At 35.5% G+C, this 20,649-nt stretch overlaps 1 long non-coding RNA gene across 4 annotated transcripts in view; it reads left to right on the forward strand.

The window, feature by feature from the left end:
* LOC141374203 (uncharacterized) overlaps positions 1 to 20,649 on the forward strand; it is a 289,851-nt gene that overhangs the window by 184,580 nt on the left and 84,622 nt on the right. Inside the window, exon 4 of one of the 4 annotated variants that reach the window (XR_012380914.1) lies at positions 2,478 to 2,565. The exons of 1 other annotated variant lie outside the window; for it this stretch is intronic. This is a non-coding gene — a long non-coding RNA (uncharacterized lncRNA). Of the gene's footprint in view, positions 1 to 2,477; positions 2,828 to 20,649 lie in introns of those variants that run through there. 2 more of the 4 variants (XR_012380915.1, XR_012380913.1) reach the window with 2 other exon arrangements.

Here is a 20,649-nt window from a genome sequence, read left to right on the forward strand (position 1 = left end):
GATCTTTTCTGTCATTATTGTAAAGTGGGGTTATAATTAGGTTTTATATATCTAAGTTGCTTACTATACTGTATAAGCCAGAGGTTGCAGACTATAGCTCTCAGGCAAAATATGACCTGCTATGTGTTTTTATAAGCAGCTTATGGCTGCTTTTGTACTTCAGTGGCAAAGTTGAGTATAGTTGGTAATAGAGACAGCATGGCCCACAAAACCTAAAATATTTACTATCTGGACCATTGTAGAAAAAAATTTGCTAACCCCTGCTATAGGCACCTTCTTTGAGGGCTTATTCAATTGATAAACTATACAACTTGGTAAGTTGCATATAGCTGATGCTCTGAGTAGTATATATTATGTTGAATTGAATAAGGCAAACCTAAAGCATTTATTGACCATGTGATATAAATATGACTCTCTCCTAAGTGAGAAAGGTGTTCATTTTACAAATATTTATTGGCCATCTAGTATATGTTTGGCACTATTCTAGGTTCTGTGGATATAGCAATTAACAAAATACATTAAAAAATCCTATTGTTTTAAAAAAGCCGCTGGACATAACTAAGCAATTCTGGTTTCAGTTGGCAACAAGAATTACTGTTCAACCTAGTACTGTTGTCTAACAATAGTAATTGTTAATATGTAATTACCTTATATATCATTTGTTGATTAGCTGTCATTATAGTCAATTTGTAAAATATTATGACATTTTAAATATTTAAATTCATGACATCATTAATCTTTGATATGTGCACTGTCCACTAAGTTAACCACTAGTCACATATAGCTATTGAGCACTTGAAACATGGTTATATTGAATCAAGATGATGTAAAATACACACTGAATTTTAAAGATTTGTTACAAAAAGGCATATATCTCTTTAATAATTTATATTATTATTTAGTAATATAATAACATAATTTAATAATATTTATATTATTTAATAATTTATATTATATGTTGAAAAATATTTTGGCTCTATTGAGTTAAGTGAAAGATATTAATAAAATTAATTTCAACTTTTTGTTTGTGTTTATGTAGCTATAAGAAAGTTTAAAGTTACATATATGACTTACATTATATTTCCATTGGACAGTATTCTTCCAGAAACTTCCTTCATGTTTAGCTGGTATTTCTCAAACATGGACTTTTCATAGATGGGAACACTGGGTTAAGCAAAGGTTTAAAAGTTTATTGCTGGATTCACAGAGTTTTTAATGTGTTAGTTTGCAATTTTAATTTCCATGGGGATAGGCATCGTTTATAGTGTTCCCCAAATATCTTTCAATAGGAGCTTTCTTGAGATGCCCTTTTCTAGTCTCTGACCAAACTGATGGCACTGTGCTGCTCATCTTGAAACCTGGTACAAAAGCACTGATAGAACAAGGCTTTAATTCACAAGGCCAGTTTTCAGTCATTTTCTGAATTTTTCCTTGGTTTTCTAAGTAAAGTCAATACCAATTATTTTAAAATGTAATTCTTTTTTTTTTTTTAAAGATATTATTTATTTATTTGACAGAGAGAGACACAGCAAGAGAGGGAACACAAGCAGGGGGAGCGGGAGAGAGAGAAGCAGTCTTCCCTCTGAGCAGGGAGCCCCATGTAGGGCTTGATCCCAGGACCCTGGGATCATGACCTGAGCTGAAGGTAGATGCTTAAAGACTCAGCCACCCAGGCACCCCTAAAATATAATTCTATTGTTTGAATATAATTCACCAAATTTTGAAAAGTTTGGTTAATTTAAAAAAATAAATATAAGATCAACTGGACTTATAAAAATTAATTCATTTTCAAAATATAAAGTTGTAAATGGGCTTGTCCTTTTGGATGGAGATGCAGAGAAGTCCAGTGATGAATGGTATGGAATTATTAGTTGAAAGTCATATTTTTGACAGAAGAATATACCATTCACATGACCTACACAGTAGGAAATGATAAATTCCAGAATGCAGTTGAGGTGGGAGTTACTTCAGTGACATATGTTACCATTTATTATATTCAGAAGTCCTTGTTAGAAAGACATCCAGGAGATAGCTTAGGTGTAAACCACAGTGTCATAAGCCTCGAATGGGCTATCATTCAACCCACTTCAGAGTATGAGAGAGACACTGATCTTTCAGATCAACAGAATTTCAGCTCTATACTTTTAGTAACTCAGAAATGGTTCTCAGGCCTTTCTCCAAACATTTCCCCCAGCATGAAATCCAATAAGTTATATGGCACAGAGACATACCACATTGTTGACATTTTGGTAAAGACTACATAAACTCTTTTGTTAACATGCTGCATGTACTTTTTGGCTCTGGCAGAAACTAAATGAAGTAGAAACTGTCTATCTTAATGGATACACCAATGGTAGCCATTCCCCACAGTGAGAGAAAAGAATCAATTGCTATATTAAAGGCTCCTTTTGGATCTCTGCTTGTGTTGTCTAGCTCTTGTAATTGAAACTAAAAAAAGTGTAATTCTTTCCTTCTAGTCTTGGTTTTTCTCCTTTGTGGCAGAAAGCTTACCAAATTGGAATAAATGAAGGAAATTACAAGAAAGCAAGACTGTGGAGAAGCTGAGTAAGTGAACTACTCTTGCCAAAGGCTGTGTCTGGGACAGGACATTCAAACTGGACTCAGCAGTGTTGGTCTGATTGTTGGTCTTGCTTAATGGTAAATTTCTACAAAGTCAATTGACTCAGCGTATCAGTGATCTGAGTTGACCATTAAACTAGACCAAACCCACTAAATTGGCTACCTTTTGGTTCTCTGTTTTTCAGTCATACATAGTCATAAGTCAGATAAACAATCATCCAACTAACAAATAAAACAAATCAAAACAAACCAGCAAAATATAAAATGGAAAACATAATTGAAATACTGTTTTTCCACTTGATGTTCACACGATAGATCAAGATAAAGTTTTGTTTTGTTTTACTTTTTCTTTATTCTGTTAATGTGCTGGTGATGCACTGGTGTGGACTTGTAGATAGAAAACATTATTTGCAAGGTTACATTGAAATTTTAATCTAAAATTGAAACATGTTGGCTTGCTATGAAGACTGTCATTGCATCATATTTATATATGTGTGTGCTTGTGCATATGTAAACATATCCACTTAATGAAAATTGCAAAATGCCATCTCACAAACTAATAATTAAATTGTGATAAATCAGATCCAAGATGATAAATTTCATTTTCAGAGGGAAAGCCACCTTTTAAGTGTGTTTAATACAAAATAAGACATTTCACTGTAAAAAAAATTAGAATTGTAAGTAGGCAAATTAAGGAAAAAATTAGCTGTAATTTTACCATCCAGAGATAGTCCTATTAAGGTGTTATGTCCTTCTCAACTTTCTTCTCACATTAGAACATGAGATTATACCATACAGATTGTTTTCTAAACTGTACTTTTAATATAATTATTTGTTTTCTCTTTTCACATTAATATAGATTAAATTATAAAGTTAATGGATGTATATACTTTTCTATAGCATGTATAGATGGTGTTTTATTTAACCAGACTACATTTTATTTAATCATTACCCTGTTGGACAATTGTTTCCAGTTGTTTACTATTATAAGCCATACTTCAGGGAATGTCCTGCATAGTTGTATTTATTTGCTCAGTTATTCTTCTGGATATATTTCTAAAACTGAAATAGATGAGTCAAGGAGCAAGTACATTTAAAATATTTTTGGATACATTTTGTGGAATAGCCTTTTAGAATTGATATGTGTACCTGTGCATAATTAATTATCTAATATGCACTATAATAGGGAAGGAGGTAGGTGATCTCTGACTGTAGGAACCTGACAACCTAGGAAGATGATGCTTAGCTATATTTTGTATAGTTAATTACTATAATTTAACAATGTTGTCACCACTTTAAAAAATAAAGTAAACACATCTAACATTTATTACTTTTTAAGTGTTTTGAAAATAAGTGTTTAAAAGAAGTAAGCCTGATTCTTGGTTTTAGTTAATGGCTAATACCTATAGTTAATTGATTTAGCACAGCAGTGGTCTAAACTGATCATTAAATCAACCAAACCCACTAACTTGGCTATCTTTTCATCCTGTTTTCCAGTCATATTTCCAGTCACAAAAAAGGTGTAACCAGAAAAATGTACAAATTATAAATTTGTAGAATACTAGTAGCACCTCAGAAGCTCTCAATCAGCCTGTAAGTGCTCTCTCATCATCTATGATGATGACTCATCACAGGCATAAAAGAAAAAAAATATCAAAATTAAAACTTTTTTGTGAATCAAAGGACACTATCAAAGAGAATGAGAAAGCAATCCACAGAATGGGAGAAAGTATTTGCAAATCACTTATCTGATAAGGTATTAGTATTCAGAATATACAAAGACTCCCAAATTAAAAAACAACAACAAAAAGACACAAACAACTTGATTTAAAAATGGGCAAAGGGCTTGAATAGACACTTCTTTTTTTTTTTTAAAGATTTTATTTATTTATTTGACAGAGAGAGACACAGCGAGAGAGGGAACACAAGCAGGGGGAGTGGGAGAGGGAGAAGCAGGCTTCCCGCTAAGCAGGGATCCTGATGCAGGGCTCAATCCCAGGACCCTGGGATCACGACCTGAGCCGAAGGCAGATGTTTAATGACTGAGCCACCCAGGCACCCCTTGAATAGACACTTCTTTAAAGAAGATATAAAATGGCCAGTAAATAACATCTTTGAAAAGACACTCAACATAACTGGTCAGGGAAATGCAAATCAAAACCATAGTGAGATACTGCTTCACACCCAGTAGGATGGCTCTTATCAAAACCAAACCAAACCAAACCAAAACAGAAACTCAGGAAAGTAACAAGTGTTGGTGAAGATGTAGAGAAGCTGGAATTTTTGTGCATTGCTAATGGGCACGTAAAATGGTCCAGCCAGTATAGAAAAGAGTCTGGCAGTTTTCCCAAATAATTAAATTTGGATTATCACATGATCCAGCAATTCTGCTTTTGGGTATATACTAAAATAATTGAAAGCAGGGACTCAAACAGATACTTGTGTATCAATGTTTATAGCAGCCTTATTCACAATAGCCAAAAGGTAGAAACAACTCAAATGCCCATTGATACATGAATGGATAAAAAATGTGGTACGTATTTATTATTCAGCCCCCAAAGTGAAGGAAATTCTGATATATGCTGTAATATGGATGAACTTTGAAGACATCATCCTCAGTGAAATAAACCAGACGCAAAAGGACAAATATTGTGTGACCCCACTTATATGAGATATCCACAGTAGTCAAAATCATACAGACAGAAGGCTGCAGAGGATGGAAGAAGGGAGAATGAGGAGTTATTGTTTAATGGATAAAGAGTTTCAGTTTGCAATGATGAGAAGAGTTCTGGAGATGCATAGTGGTGATGGCTGCATAGTACTGTGAGTGTACCTGATGCCACTAAAATGTACACTTAAAAATGGCTAAAATGGTTCATTTTATATTACATATATTTTATTATACACACAGAGAAGATAACTCTCCTAACTTCTAACTCCTCTATTAGTTTTGTATGTTTTTGCACCTTATATAAGTTGAATTATACAATTTACTTTTTGTGTGTGTGTCTGAGCTTTTTATCTCAACATTACTCTCTGCAAAATACATTCATGTCGTTGCATGTGATAGTACTTTTTAAATTTTAATAGCTTTAAAGTATTTGTTAATAGGAATAAACCACATTCTCCTATTGATGGGTATTGATTCCAGTTTTTTTTTTTTTTTTTTTTGCTATTTTGACTAAAGCTGCTGTAAACATTCTTTTACATGTCTGTGTTGGTGACACATAAATATATATCAGCTGAGTATGTATCTGGGAGAGGGATTGCTGGGTCATGAGGTATGCATACCACAGTCTCAGGGCATTCCAGTGGGCTATATATCCCACTGGAACAAACTCAAGTATTCTAGTTTGTTTAGCTATTGTAGTGGGTTTTGTGGTGCTGTCTCATCGTGATTTTAATTTACATTTCCCTGATGACTAATGATGTTTACTATCTTTTAATATGTCCATTGGCAATTTGGATATCCTGTTTTATGAAGTATCTTTTACCATTTTTTCTATTAGATTGTCTTCTTGTTTTTCTTATTGATTTATAGGAATTCTTTATTCTGGAGCCTTTGTGGGATACATGAATTCCAAAAAAAAAAAAAAAATGCCCACTCAATGTCTTGCTTTTTATTTACAGTCTTACTGGTGACTCTTGATAAGTGGAAATCTTTAATTTTAATGTAGCAAAATGTATCATTCTTTGTTTCTATGGCTAGGGTTTTCCTGTTGTTTAAGAAATCTTTGCTTAACCCAAAGTCCTGAGGATATTATGTTATGTTGTTTTCTAGTATATTTATTCTTGCTTTCTTTTTTTGCTTTTGTTCCCATTCTCTCTCTTCTTTGGGGACTCCAATTATACAGAGTAGACGTTTTGTGCATATCCCACATGACTCTTACACTCTTTTTTATGTTTTCCCACCTCTCTGTCTCTTTTGGTTGGATATTTTCTCCTGATTTATCTTCCAGTCTATTGATTCTCTTTTTAGCTGGGTTGATTCTGCTTTTTAACCTATTCATTGAGTCCTTAATTTCATTTACTGGATTTTGTGGGTTTTTTTTAGTTCTATAATTTCATTTGACTTTTTCTTTATAATTTTCAGATCTTTCCTTGAAATACTTTATTTTGTCATGTACTTTTACAAACATAACCTTAAAGTCCCTATATGATAATCTTAATATTGGTATCTTCTGTGGGTCTATTTCTATTGTCTTTCATTATTTTTAGCTAACTTTTTGTCATGCTTTGTTACTTCTAGTTGAACTTGGGTCATTCTTTATAAAGATTATAGAAGATAGTTTGAGTCTCTGGATCATATCTTACTTCAGGGAGGATTTACATTTTTTTTGGCCTGCAGGTAACCTAGGCTGCATATCAGTTTAATCCATTCACGGGTGGAACAGATACAAAGCTGGGCTTCAGTTCTGTGAGAGCTGTTCTATTTAGAGTTTATACTCCTAAATTATAGTACTTCAGAAATACCAATTAAAGCCCCAAGTGTTTACTTGGGTCCCTCCTCCTGGGTGAACTCAGAACCACAAATTTTATGAGATTGCGGTAAACTCTGTTCAGCTCTACAGCCTTTCAGACTTGATTTTCTGTTCAGTTTTTATCTTTTAGACGCTTCTTGAGAATTCACAAATTCATCAGAGCAAAAAGAGTTGCCACATGCCAGTTCACTTCTCTGGGTTTCTTTTCTTCTTAAGATCTTGGTCCTTCAAATCCTCACTGTCTTGGTAGCTCTCTGACTGACTTCAAATAGATGTTTGTTTTAATTTTCTCCAGCTTTTATAGTGATTGATGGAAGTCAGGTTTATTTCAAATAAAATGGTCTGCCATTTTGGGGAAGGGAAAAAAATCAGTACCATTGGATTTATTTATATGTTGTTATCACTTCTGATATTTTCTCACTTAAACATATAGAGATTTTGCTTCAAGCAAAATTCCTAATTAATGACTCAGCTCAGAATCCAGGTTTCCTGATTATTTATACTAAATCTAATGCTTTTACTAAACATGCATAATAGAAATACTATAACATTGGAAATGGAACTAACATTCTTCTGATACTGCTTAGAAAAACCATTCTTTTCCATTTATATTTAAATCCTGCTTGTGCTAAGGTGTGTCCTAACTTTTGTTTAGGTTTGAAGACTTTTTGTGTGTGGGGGGGGAGGAGGCTCAAAAACTTCTAATAAACCATATATATTTGGTATTTAGTCTGTCAGGCACAATGCCAAGGCGTTTATGTGTATCAGCTCATTCAGTCCTCACAGTAAACCTCTGAGGTAAGACATATTTTCATGTTAATTTTGAGACAAGTAAGCTGTATTTCAGAGGGGTTCATTAACTTTCTCAAGTCACATTATTAGTAGGTGATGGAGCAAGTACTTGAACCTGTGTGATGTAGTGGAATGAACAGTGGTGTTTGGAGTCAGACAGGCCAGGCTTAATATTCTAGAATTATCCCTGAGTAGCTGTGTGACCAAGGTCTGAGTCACAGAATCCTCATGTGGTAATGACATGACTCAAGTAACAATGTGGTGAAAAGAAAATCAAATAATGTGTATGAGTGCCCCTAGTGTACACGAGGCACTATCTGAATGCTAGAGCCCTTCCTTCCTTCTTGTATGAAAGTAAATATTTGAAAAGAACTTTAAAGTTTACAAAACACTTTCAAGAATAAGATGTTTACCCCTTTCATCAATTCTGAGTGATAGTCTGGACAAGTAGAGATACGGAAACCACATATCAGAGAAGTGAAGTGATTTGCCTTCAATTACTCCGCCTATATATAGAGAAGAATTAAGCTTAGTTGATTGCCCTGAGCCTAGATTAACACCATAAATACACCCTGAAAAGGGATTTTTTTGTAAATTAGATAATATTTTAAATGTACAAGAGAAATCTCCTATTTAAAGGATCCCTGTAGTGAATGCTTTTGTAGGAATAATTCTGGAAATGTAAATTATATCCCACTAACTTAATTGTTTTACAAGTTTGGCTTTTAATGTTTCTTAAAGTTGGTGGTGTCTGATGTTGGCTTTTCCATCCTCAAAATGTCTTCCTGTTGATAAGATATTGTTACTTCATTTCTAGAATAATCTAATTAAAGTTGATAGTACTCTAAGGAACAGCAAATGTCAAAATCCACTAGGGTTAATTGCTTCCAGTGTATTTTAAAAGTAAAGGAACATATAAAATCAATAAAACTGTGGTAGCAGAATTAAATTATCTTGCAACTGTTTTCTTCAAATGTATGATTCATTTGAACATTTTAATGTTTTGTTCAAGAAAGACATTTAGGTTATAGCTATGTCCACAACTGGGTGCTACAGTGACTCAGCGGGCCTTGGTGCACAGGTAAGGTGGTCTTCTGCCAGGCAAGTGCTCTGGAAGACTTCTTGCCTTTAATAAGAAGATGTCAAATTTATCCCCAAGACATCCAGTTGACTAGAAGTTTCATTTTCCAGACTCTTGGCAGAGGACATACTCCAAATTCCCCTTTGTTCTGGTCTTACCAAGCTCAGCTACTTAACTATTTTCACACTTAAGAATGCCTAAAGAGGGGTGCCTCAGTCAGTTAAGCATCCCACTCTTGGTTTCAGCTCAGGTCAACATCTCAACATCGTGAGATGGAGTTGTGTTGGGCTCTGTGCTCAGTAGGGAGTCTGCTTCTCTCTCCACCCCACCCGCCCTGCTTATGCTCTCTCTCTCTCTAAAATGAAAAAATCTTAAAAAAAAAAAAAAGGAATGACTAAAGGATCTTTGCTCCATCCATTTATCAAGATCAAAGGCTTCCAGTCTTTCTCCTCAGACATGAGCAGAGGAAAGCATTCATGGTGCAACACACTTGTGTCATTGAGCGGCTCACTGTGTGTTATATGACACAGGTGTGAGGTATCAGTCTTGGAGGGCTGCTGGAACTCCACTCCTTTCTCTGCCACTTACCTGCAGCCTTCCAGTGTGTTGAAGACACCAGCATTAAAATTGTTGGGCCTAAACCGTTGCTGAAAATGTGGTATTACAGGTATGAGGAGACTCTGTGGGGGAGATTCCTCTTAGGTCTCTGAGCAAGTAAAGGTATGCTTTTCTTCAGGCATATATTTATTTTTAGAACTCTGTGATGATTGTTGGTAATTGTATTCCTTCTTTGCTTTGACTGCTAAGTAGCTCAGAGTTTCTAATTTCTAGTCCCTTTCCAGAAAATAAATGTGTTACAAGATTCATCTCATTTACCTGCTGTTGTTTTTATTTACTTTTCCTGCCATTCTCCCTCCCTCCTTCACCCACTCCCTCCCTCCCCCCACCCCCACTTCCTCCCTTCCTTCCTTCCTCTCTCCATCTCCATCTCTTTCTTTTTTTCCTTTTTTCTTCTCTCTTATGTTCTGTATTGTTGCATATATGGATTGATTTTTAGAATGATGTGGAGGCATAAAAATAAGCAGCATACTTCTTTGTTTACATATATTCTTGAGAGTAATTGATTATTGAGTCTCCCTGCCTTATTTATAGATTTTTGTCTTGGTATAATATTTCTTAAAGCTTCTTCTTGCTTCAATATGAAAAAACTTATCAAGTTAAAATATAATTTAGATCTGCATATTTATTAAGGGCCCATGAAAAAATTTTTTACTTGTTAGGCACCCATGAGAAAAACCTTGGGGAAGAGAATTATTCACTTATTTTATTATATATGCATATTAATTTTATATATATATTAGTCTCCCCCCTCTAGAATATAGTTCTAAGAGGGCAGAATGTATCTCAAGGGTTTAGCATATAATATATATTGACATATAATATAAAAGGAATTCAATGAATACTTTTGAAGGAATAAATAAATAATTCATAAATTTTCTAATGCTCAATCATTATGAATACAGCATTTGATTTTTAGTGATGATATTATACATACACACATATTTAAGAACTTTCATTTTGTACTTATCACTTACATTTAAATTCTATCTCTCTAGATTGTAATTTATCAATTAAATATTCATGCTAATGACATCTTTTCATTAGTTCTGTATAGAAATATGGTCACATATCATAAAGAAAAGCAATGTGGCATTTTCTACCCATGTGCAAAAAGCAATTATCCTGAACTAAGCTTAACATTTAATACCTCTGCATCTCTGTGTTGGTTCTCCCGAATCACTCACTGTAATTCAGTTGCTTTATTTTTCCTTATATTGGGAAAGGAGAGGTAAGTAACATTTATTGAGTGCCTACTATGTGATAAGTGGTTGCAGTGTATTTAATTTCACTTATTTCATTGATTCCCGCCATAATCCAGTGAGGAAGGTACTATTAGTATCCCCACTTCAGTAGACCAGTAACAGAGCTCGAAGAGGTGCTATAAATTCCCCACATCTCACTGCCCAGTGATGGAGTCTGGCTCTGCAGCTACAGTGTGCTCTGCCACGTGGACCTCAACTCCAGGCCAAGCTTACCATCTCCTGAGCATCGGCCCATTGCATTCTGCCTTGCCCTCACCTTTCTCAGGTCTTCCTCACACAGTGCTTTTATTCCTTTATTTGGATCCAGTCATTTGACAGGAATGCCAAACTAAGCATTTTGGCATTCAGTGAGTAGTTTTTGCCAGTGAGGTTTTTGAGCAGAGGAACAGAAAGGAAGTAGGGAACAGAGAGGAGGATGTGTGAGATCCACAGGGGGCTAGAGATGCATGAGTGGGCAGGTGATAGTCAGAAGCCTGGAAGGCAAAATAATGGTCCCCAAAATGTCCATGTCCCAATCCCTGGAAACTGTAAATATATGATCTTACCTGGCAAAAGGGTCTTTGTAGAAGCAACTAATGTTAAGGACCTTAACCACAGGAAGGATATACTGGTTTATCCAGGTGGTGCTATTCTAATCACATGAATCCATAAAAGCAGACAACTTTTATGGATGTGATCAGGAGGAGATGTGACTGCTGAAGAATGGTCCGAGAAATGCAATGTTGTTGACTTTGAAGATGAAGGAAGGGGGCCATGTGCCAAAGTGTGTAGGCAGCATCTAAAAGCTAGAAAAGGCAAGGAAAGGGATTCTTTCCTCGAGTCTCCACAAAGGAAAGCAGCCCTGCTGACACCTTGATTTTAGCCCAGTGAGATCCACGTTGGACAGAATTGTAGGATAGTAATTGTGTTGCTGTATTCCACTAAGCGTGTGGTAATTGGTTACAGTGGCACTAGAAAACTAATATAAGGAGAAATTTAGACTACAATGGGGCAGTAGGAATTTTACTCTTCTGCTCAGAAATCTTTAGTGTTCCCTCCTTCCCACCACTTTGAATCTCAACTTTCTTGCCCAGTTCTTCAGGTTCTGTGTGACCTGCCCATGTTGCATTTCTCTATGGTGGCCCCTCCTAGATCCACTTCGGTTAGGCCACTCTCCTTCCTGTGCCTTGAACCCACTGTGTTCACTTTCCTGCACATGATGTTCCTTCCAAGAAAGTAACCCCTTTGTCCATTGCTTTTCTTGACTACATCTGCCCTCTTTGAGCCCTCTCCTTTCTGATCAGCTCCAGTGTTGATGTCCAGGAGACACAATTGGCACTCCACTGTGTTCATACATATCATCTGTGTGGTATGTTTCCAAGTTTTCTTAGTGTTTGACACTTAAAATCTGCTATTTTGTATTGGTTTCTACTTTTAAAAAATGCTGCATATTATTCTATACTGTATTAGAAAATGTAGTTTAGTAAAAGCTGGGTATTCATCCTTTCTGATGGCTGAGTAATATTCCATTGTATATATGGACCACATCTTCTTTATCCATTCATCTGTTGAAGGGCATCTCAGCTCTTTCCACAGTTTGGCTACCCAACTTTTACATCAACATGGAAGGGACTGGAGGAGATTATGCTAAGTGAAATAAGTCAAGCAGAGAAAGTCAATTATATGGTTTCACTTATTTGTGGAACATAAGGAATAGTGTGGAGGACATTAGGAGAAGGAAGGGAAAAATGAAGGGGGTGGAAATCGGAGGGAGAGATGAACCATGAGAGACTATGGACTCTGAGAAACAAACAGGGTTTTAGAGGGGAGGGGGGTTGGTTAGCCCGGTGATGGGTATTAAGGAGGGCACGTACTGCATGGAGCCCTGGGTGTTACACGAAAACAATGGATCGTGGATCACCACATCAAAAACTAACGATGTATTGTATGGCGACTAACATAACATAACAAAATTAAAAAAATAAAAAAAAAGGAAAATGCAAATCAAAAGTAAAAAAAAAAGAAAATGTGGTTTAGTGGAAAGATCATGTGATTTGAGTTCTGAATTAGCACTTTTCCAGCTGTGCACCTTTGGCAAGATACTTAACCTCTCCAAAGCTCAGTTTCCTTATCTGTAAAATGGAGGTGGTAATATCTATTCCACAGGATTTTTATAAGGATTATAGCATTCTAGAACCTTTCATTCCTATGCTCCTGAGGGGTAGAGACAATGTCCTATTATTCCTCCACATACTGTCAACACCCACCGCCATGCTTAGGCACAAGGTAGGCTCACAGATTGACTTCTGTTTATTGGCAAAGTTTTGTATCTTGTTGAAGATTTTGCTATCATTTTTGTACTTGCACACCCCACCACTAATCTTTCATACAGCATTATGTAATGGCTGGTTTAAAAGTCTTAGCTTCTTGTATCATCTATTTAATTTCTGGCAGACCTTTAATTTTACAAAATATTTACTGAGACTGACCTCTAGATAAATCTCCCCCACCTACCCACCCATGGTTACTCCCCATGGATTCTCTGCAAGTGCCCCACTTTATATTATTTCCTGATTCTAACATTCTAACTCCACAAAACTGGTCTGCTATTTCTTGATGTTCTCTTTCATCTTGCATTTGATATGGACACCATTTCAGGTTTATTGCCCATGGATCCAGGTGTTTCTGTGAAAGGCAAGGTGTTTTATAATATATGAGTACTTTCACTGCCTACATTCTCAAGATTTGGGGGATGCAGGTTATCTGCTTTGGAAACCTTTGCTTTTCATGGTTCTCGGTTTCATCTCTATTTCAAGAAATATTAATCCTTGGTTGCTCTCTTTGGCTACCTTTGTTCAGTTTTAAAGGTGTTTCTTCCATGGCTCTGACAAGCCAGAAGAGCAGAGTCTTTCATTTCTTCAGGAAATTCTGTTCTTCTCTCTTCTCTGATTACATCCTGCTGATGTCCCTATCAAGTCTGGATCTTTTGTTGGTGAACTTTGCTTCTTACCATTGTATTTTTATGCTAGTATTATAGTGTCTGATATCTGCTTGGTTTGAACTTGCTGGAAGAAATCTTTATAGGCAAGATGATTTATTGCTAAAAATTGAATCCCAGGTGTGTCTTAGGAAAGCTCGTGTATGTGTGTAGATTCTAGGAGAGGACTTCTTTCCTGCTTTCATTGACTTTCTGTGGCTGGAGTAATTTTTGCAAAGAGTTTCAGACTAACACCTATTTTTGGAAATCAGCATTCATGATTCTTTGAGATTATCTTTATCTCTAAAATGTTTAATAATTCTTTCTCTCTGCATGTGGTCAATATACTTGGTTCTTAACTGGCATGCCTGGGAAGTAGTATATAGCAGGCCCCTATAGGAATATCCCCAAACTTTGATCAATGTATAAAATTGGTTTTTGCTAACACTGAGTCATGCTGTTATACTTTTAGGGTGTTTGTCTGTCAGGTGAATCATTGACTTGAGCAGACCATGTAATGCACTATATATTGGATACAGCTGGTGGCATTTATAAGTATAGCATAATGTCAACCTAGTGCCAAAGAAAGAGTTCCCATTTACTGAAACATTAATTCTTAGCCTCAATAATTCTAAGAGATTGTGGTCAAGGCAGAAAACAGTTCTCAAAGAGGTAAACTGCTGCAAGGTGACCAAGGGTAGGAAGATAACCATAGATGCTTTTACAGAGATGTAAAACATGGCTATATTGTGATAATGATGTTTTATAAATATCACTGACTTTTTTTCATGTTGTTTTAAGTCTTTTGATACTTTCAACTGTAAAACCAAAAAAGGATAATATATGAAGACATGCTCTGAATATTCCAAGTTTTAATATGAGCATTCTAAAGGGAAAGAAGTCTTACTATGTCGTATAGTTTTAATTGGGTTAGGAAGAAATGGAATTTTGCATTATCATTTACTTTTCAGGAAACTGTATCCTGATTGTTGTCAACTTTTTGAAAATAGGTGACATCGTACTCATAATTATTTCCAAAAAATGGGACTAAGAGTTTCTGAAGCATTTTCTTTTTTTTATTTAGAAGATGCTCAAGTAGTTCCCTTGGTGCCCTCTACTACCTGTAGCTTACAGAAGTGGACAAGTGGTCTGGAAACAGCCTTTCTTATGCAGAGCTGTTTATGAACTACGTTTTATCCTTATTGCTCCATCAGAGCAAGTGTGCAGAATTCTTCATAGTAATTTATGATAGTCTTCACTTAATGATAAGGATAGCAACTGGTTCTACATAGATCAGGTTTCATTGCTCATAAACTCTATGCTGATGTTAAATGCATTTGTACAAAATTGTAACAAGAAAGGCTAGGCGTTTTCATACTTGCTTTTCCTTTGCACAATACTTTGGGCTTCCCATTGTTGAAACTTTCAGAGCTATTTCATATGGGCTGAAATACAATTGGTTTTCAGATTTTTCTGAGTGTTGGAGTTTCAGAAATTTACTTGATTAATTTATTCAACAAATATTTAGTATTTATCACATTTATATCCTAGAAAGTCAAAGGAATGGAGTATCAGATACCCATACAAATATTAAGTAAATACAGCATCAAAGGTCTTCATGATTTTCTTTGCCACTGTGTTCCCTTCATTCAGAGTGACAAAACTCCCTTATGGAAGTAAGTTCCATGTTTGAAAGTCTCTTGCTTTTGTCATTTAAGAAAAAGTCTGCAAGTGAGGTCATTGCTATGAACCCGCTCACTAGATAAGGAAACCAGAAACTCTTTGAATTTATCCCCAAAGAATTAGAAGAGACTAGACTTTTATCTGAATATTAGTTTTGCATTTTGACCAGAAGGGTGCACTGTTGTATCTTATTTATGGCTTGGGGTGGGGGAAGAAACAGAAAACAAGGTTCTTTCCAACTAACTTAATTCATATATCTTTGTAATTTGTGTTTTCTTTTGAATTTTGTTAGCATTCTAGTTTCAATCCTTGACTTCCTCAGTTCTTTTCAGTCCTTTCTTGAAGGCTCACAGAGAATGGTACCAGGATGCCAAAAACCTGACTCAGCAGCATTGTGTTACCGGTTCAGGTTTTCTCTCCTCTGAGGGAGGAATTTATCACCTTTGTTACAGATGGGACAAGTTTGGCTGTAGATGCTTCCAGATGTAACTCTCTGGAATGTTCCCAACCTTGACATCTGGGGTTCAGCTAGCTCATTCTCAACTTTCTTTCCTGCTTTCCTGGGCTGAAGTTATTGTTATGGAGGTTAATTATACTCTGGCTCTGATAAGGAAGACATAGTTATCTTCTAGATGTCATTTAAGCCCCCCAAATGGGTACTGTTGGGATATTTGATCTTAATAAGAAAACATGTGTTTGCACTGTCCCTCCTAACTAGCTCTTTTAAAAAAACACAAGTAACGTAACAACAAAACTCCTTATTCTGAAAGCTTATTGCTAATGAATCATTTTAGGTAGACCATGCAAGAAAATAGCAGAACACACATGAATATTTTTTTCTGAGGCTTCTTTGGAGATAAATTTTTTGGTCATAGTTGCATGTAGAGAAATGCACTCCTGATCTCAGATTTCTCAAGCATGGAATTGGCATGGTAGACTGCTGGCAGTATATTTCTAGTCCTTTGTTAACAACATTATCTCATAGTTCTTCCAAGAATTTTTCTAAGTATACACTATCATGATTTTTAACTAATAACATCTGCAAATATGAAGTGATTGCGTTTTTTAGAATAAGTAAGCACAAAGGAAATGGTAGTATCAAGCCATGGGGATAATGTATGAATGGCCCACCATAATCTTACCTGTGTTTAAAATGTAAAGAAAAAGATTGGAAGAAAACATATCTAAATGAACAATGCGGTTGCCTTTGAGTGGTAGGATTATGGGAGATTTCTTTTCGCATTTTGAAACTTCTGTAATGTTCAAGTTATCTATGTGAGAATATGCTACATTTATAATTAGAAAAGAGGAAGAAAAATATCTTGTCCTGTACAAACTAAAATAGTGAAAGCAATTTAATAGGAAGCTTCCTACTATCATCTTGCAAATACCAGATTTTAACATTTAAAGGCAAAAGTTTTAAAACGTAAATGGTCATATGTATTTATGGATTCAACATTTAAAAATCAGCTTCAACTGAAAAATGTCTAATTTCTATGGCATGCTTTGCTACGTACATATGCATAGTGATTTAATACCTGAAGTTACCATTTTCATAGGAGCCTCCATTCCTATTCAGTATTCTACACCCACAGCCAAAGCAATGACACCTATCTGACTACAATTCAATAAAATAGCTGGTATCACTCTTTTTTTTGTTGTTTCTCTTTCTCTTTTTGGATTGGCCAGCTCTTGGACTAAATTAACCCAATCAACTGATGACCTATGTCATGTAAGCACAACTCAATTAACTGCAGATATTTGAACCTATTAATGATCAACTGGAGTCTCTTTAACATTCTTGCTTCTCTTTCAGTTTTCTGTTATTTTAGTTTTTTAGGGCAAGTGCAAGAGGTTGAGTCTGCAGCTAGACAAGACCAGTAACCCTTATCATTGGGATGGTTACCACCAGGTAGATGGTACAAGTTTGATTTCCATCTACATGGATCTACTAACTAGGCTTTTCTCATCTGTGGCTAGGGTGAGGTAAAGGAGGGATTTTTGGATAACATTCTTATGGATAACTCTGGGAATAATTAATCCATGAGTGTTTTTCTTCACACTTTCCTAAGGCTTTTATATGTATCGCTGGGTCAGTCACTGGTGTTCGTACTCTGTTGGAGATGTAACCATGGAATTTGAATCAGAGGAGTAAAAATTCAAAAATGTTGGAATGCACAATCAACACATCATATTTTTTTCTGTATTATTCTTATGAAACTCCAATATACCATTAATGTATGTATGTTTAACTAGAAAATAATTATATATAGCTGAAGTTTTGACCATTTTTAGCTCTAACAAATATGAGGGATATGAAACTCTTTCATCAAAGACAGTAAATCACTAGGGCAATATTTCTCCCTATCTCTTGGTAGGAGGTGAAGGTAGAGTGGGCGTATCAGACTTTCTAGTAGGATGGGTTTGGGTTAAAAAAAGCATACCCTTCTTCACACTCCAGTTGAAAATCCTGGGTATTGAGCATTATGGTGCCTCATCTATAGTATATAATTTTTATAATTAATATGTACTTATCTTATCCTTACTAGATAGCAAGCAAAGAGGAGCTGTACTTGTTCATTTATTTCCTACTTCATTTCACAAAGGCTATGAGATGGTTATCTTAGTTATCTTTCTAGCTTCCTAACCTTAACACTAACCCTTGCACACTTGATGAATATTTTAGAAATGATATTTGAGATATGTTAATAAGTTAGAAGTTTACTAGAATAAAGAAAAAGCTTTTGAATTTCAAAGACATTTGAGGCATGAATTCAAGTGTGAACCAACAGATGTGGGGTTGAGTAGTTGCTGAGTTTGAGGCTGCTGGGATAGGGCAGATTGTGTGTAAGGACTGTCCTGACTGACCTCACATACCAACCACTGAAGACAGGAACACCATTATTCTTTGTGAGCACATCTTATTTCACTTCATTTAGACTCATTATAATAACCATTTTAAAATCCTCATCTACTAGCTCCAAAACCTGGTTCAGCTCGGAGGAAGATTTGGTTGATTTTCTTTTCTCGTGAGAGTGTTCCATTTTCTTGGTTCTTCACATGTTTGGTAATTTTGAATTGTGTCTTTGATATTTGTTAAGGTGTGGAGGTTCTATATTATGTTATTTTACTCACATGAATATTACTTCTTTTGTTTTAGTAGACAGTTAGTGTTGACTCACCTTGCAAATCTTGTTTCTTGCAGTAGTAGCTGAGACCTCAGTTCAGATGTTTTGTCACTAGCTGAGCTGCTTTGAGCCTGTTCCATGAATATGTGGTTCAGGGGTCAGTTAGAAATGTAGGTCAGGAATTTGACAGTTCTTTCTCTGGGTCTTCCCTTTCCAGGATTTCCCCACTGCCTTCTAAAGTCATGGTTTCCCCAACTTTGTCTTTCTGGTTCTCAAGCCAGAGATAATGCAATTTTCCCTATTGCACTCCCCACCCTGCCCCCTTGCCTGCTGGTGTCAACTATGCTTAGCTCCAGGCTAAAGGCAAATAGGATCTTTGTACTCTTTTCTCCTCATTCTCCATGCCCTAAAGGTTGGTGCTCTTTGTAGTATATCCTGGTATTGTTTCGTGTGTGTGTGTGTGTGTGTGTGTGTGTGTGTGTGTGTGTGCAGGGGAGTTGAGTCGTCTCTTAGTCTTTCATTCCCAGAAGCACAAGTCTTTTTACTTGACTTTAAAAGAATTATTATTGCAATACATATTAACTTTAGAAAAATAAACTTTAATCCTTTCACCTGTAGATAATCACTGTTGATATTTTGAGGTATATACTTCCATTCTTTGTGCTTCAGAACATATACATACATACATACATACATACATAAATACAAACACAGAAGGACATAAACAAACAAATATTCAATGGGATCACTCTGTTTGGTAACCTGATTTTCTTACTTAAAATATCATATATATCTTTCCATGTCTATAAATACACATTTACATTATTATTTTATGGTTGTTTTATTTTTTATTGTATGGATGTATAATTTATAAACTCAATCTCGTATTGTTAGGTGCTTAGGCTGTTTCCAATCTGTCATTATTATAATTCTTTTAGGCAAACATCCATGTTCATATGATTGTATGTGTTATAACTATTAATTGAATGAATTGCTTTGGTTGGAATACATTTCTAGTAATGGTATTTTTCATCAAAGATACATACATTTTTAAGGATTTAAATGCAGTTTAATAAGCCATCCCCCATAAAGATTGTACTCACTTATTCTACTACAGTATTTGTAGTAGGCTGAATAATAGTCCCCATAAGTATGAAGTCCTTTGAACCTGTAATGTTACTTTATTTGGGAAAAGGGTCTTTGCAGATGTAACTAAATAAAGATCCTGAAATGGAGAGATTTTCCTGGATTATCCAGGTGGACCCTAAATGCAGTCACAAGTGTCCTTATAAGAGAAAGGTAGCAGAAAAATCACACAGAAGAGGAGAAGACAACATGACCACAGAGGTGGAGATTGGAGTGATGTGGACACAAACCAAGGAACGCTGGCAACCACCAGAAGCTGGAAGAGGAAAGTAATGGCTTCTCTCTACAGCCTACAGAGGGACTACATGTCTGCCAACATCTTGATTTTGGCTCAGTGATACTGATTTTCGACACCTGGCCTCTAGAACTGTGAAAGAATAGATTTCTGTAGTGGTAAGCCACCAAATTTTGGTAATTTGTTACAGCAGCCACAGGAAACCGATACAGTGTATGAGAATGAATAGTTCCTTCTCTTCTATGGACAGCTTTCATGATCTTTAAGCTGAAATTTAACCTTCTTATTTCATGATTCTTTGAATGTTAAAAAATTCATTTTTTGCCTATTTTAAGTCCTTGGTTTTACAGTTTATTGATGAAACAGCCAACTTGAACTTCTTTTTTAAATGAAATACCTACTGTTTTCACAATTCTATCTCTGATATAAGAATCTAATAAGGATAGCCTAAAACTAAAAAGATTGAACTTGTTTCTGTTTTATGTACCTTGTTCTGTGATTTTTATCAGTCTTTATAAAGTTCATACCATTTCAGTCGTAAGGAAGTTTCTGTAAACAAGTGTTTCCTCTTTTCAGGAGTATGGATGTAAGCTTCTGAAAGGTTGTAAAATACTTAAATAATTTGTAACTATTTTCATCTTCTAAACATTTTGAAAGATTCATCCAAGCAGAAAAGAACCAAAT

This window comes from Callorhinus ursinus, unplaced genomic scaffold (assembly GCF_003265705.2).
Source record: "Callorhinus ursinus isolate GAN/ISIS: 27379988/994484 unplaced genomic scaffold, GSC_fseal_2.0 scaffold15, whole genome shotgun sequence".
NCBI classification, from domain to species: Eukaryota; Metazoa; Chordata; class Mammalia; order Carnivora; family Otariidae; genus Callorhinus; species Callorhinus ursinus.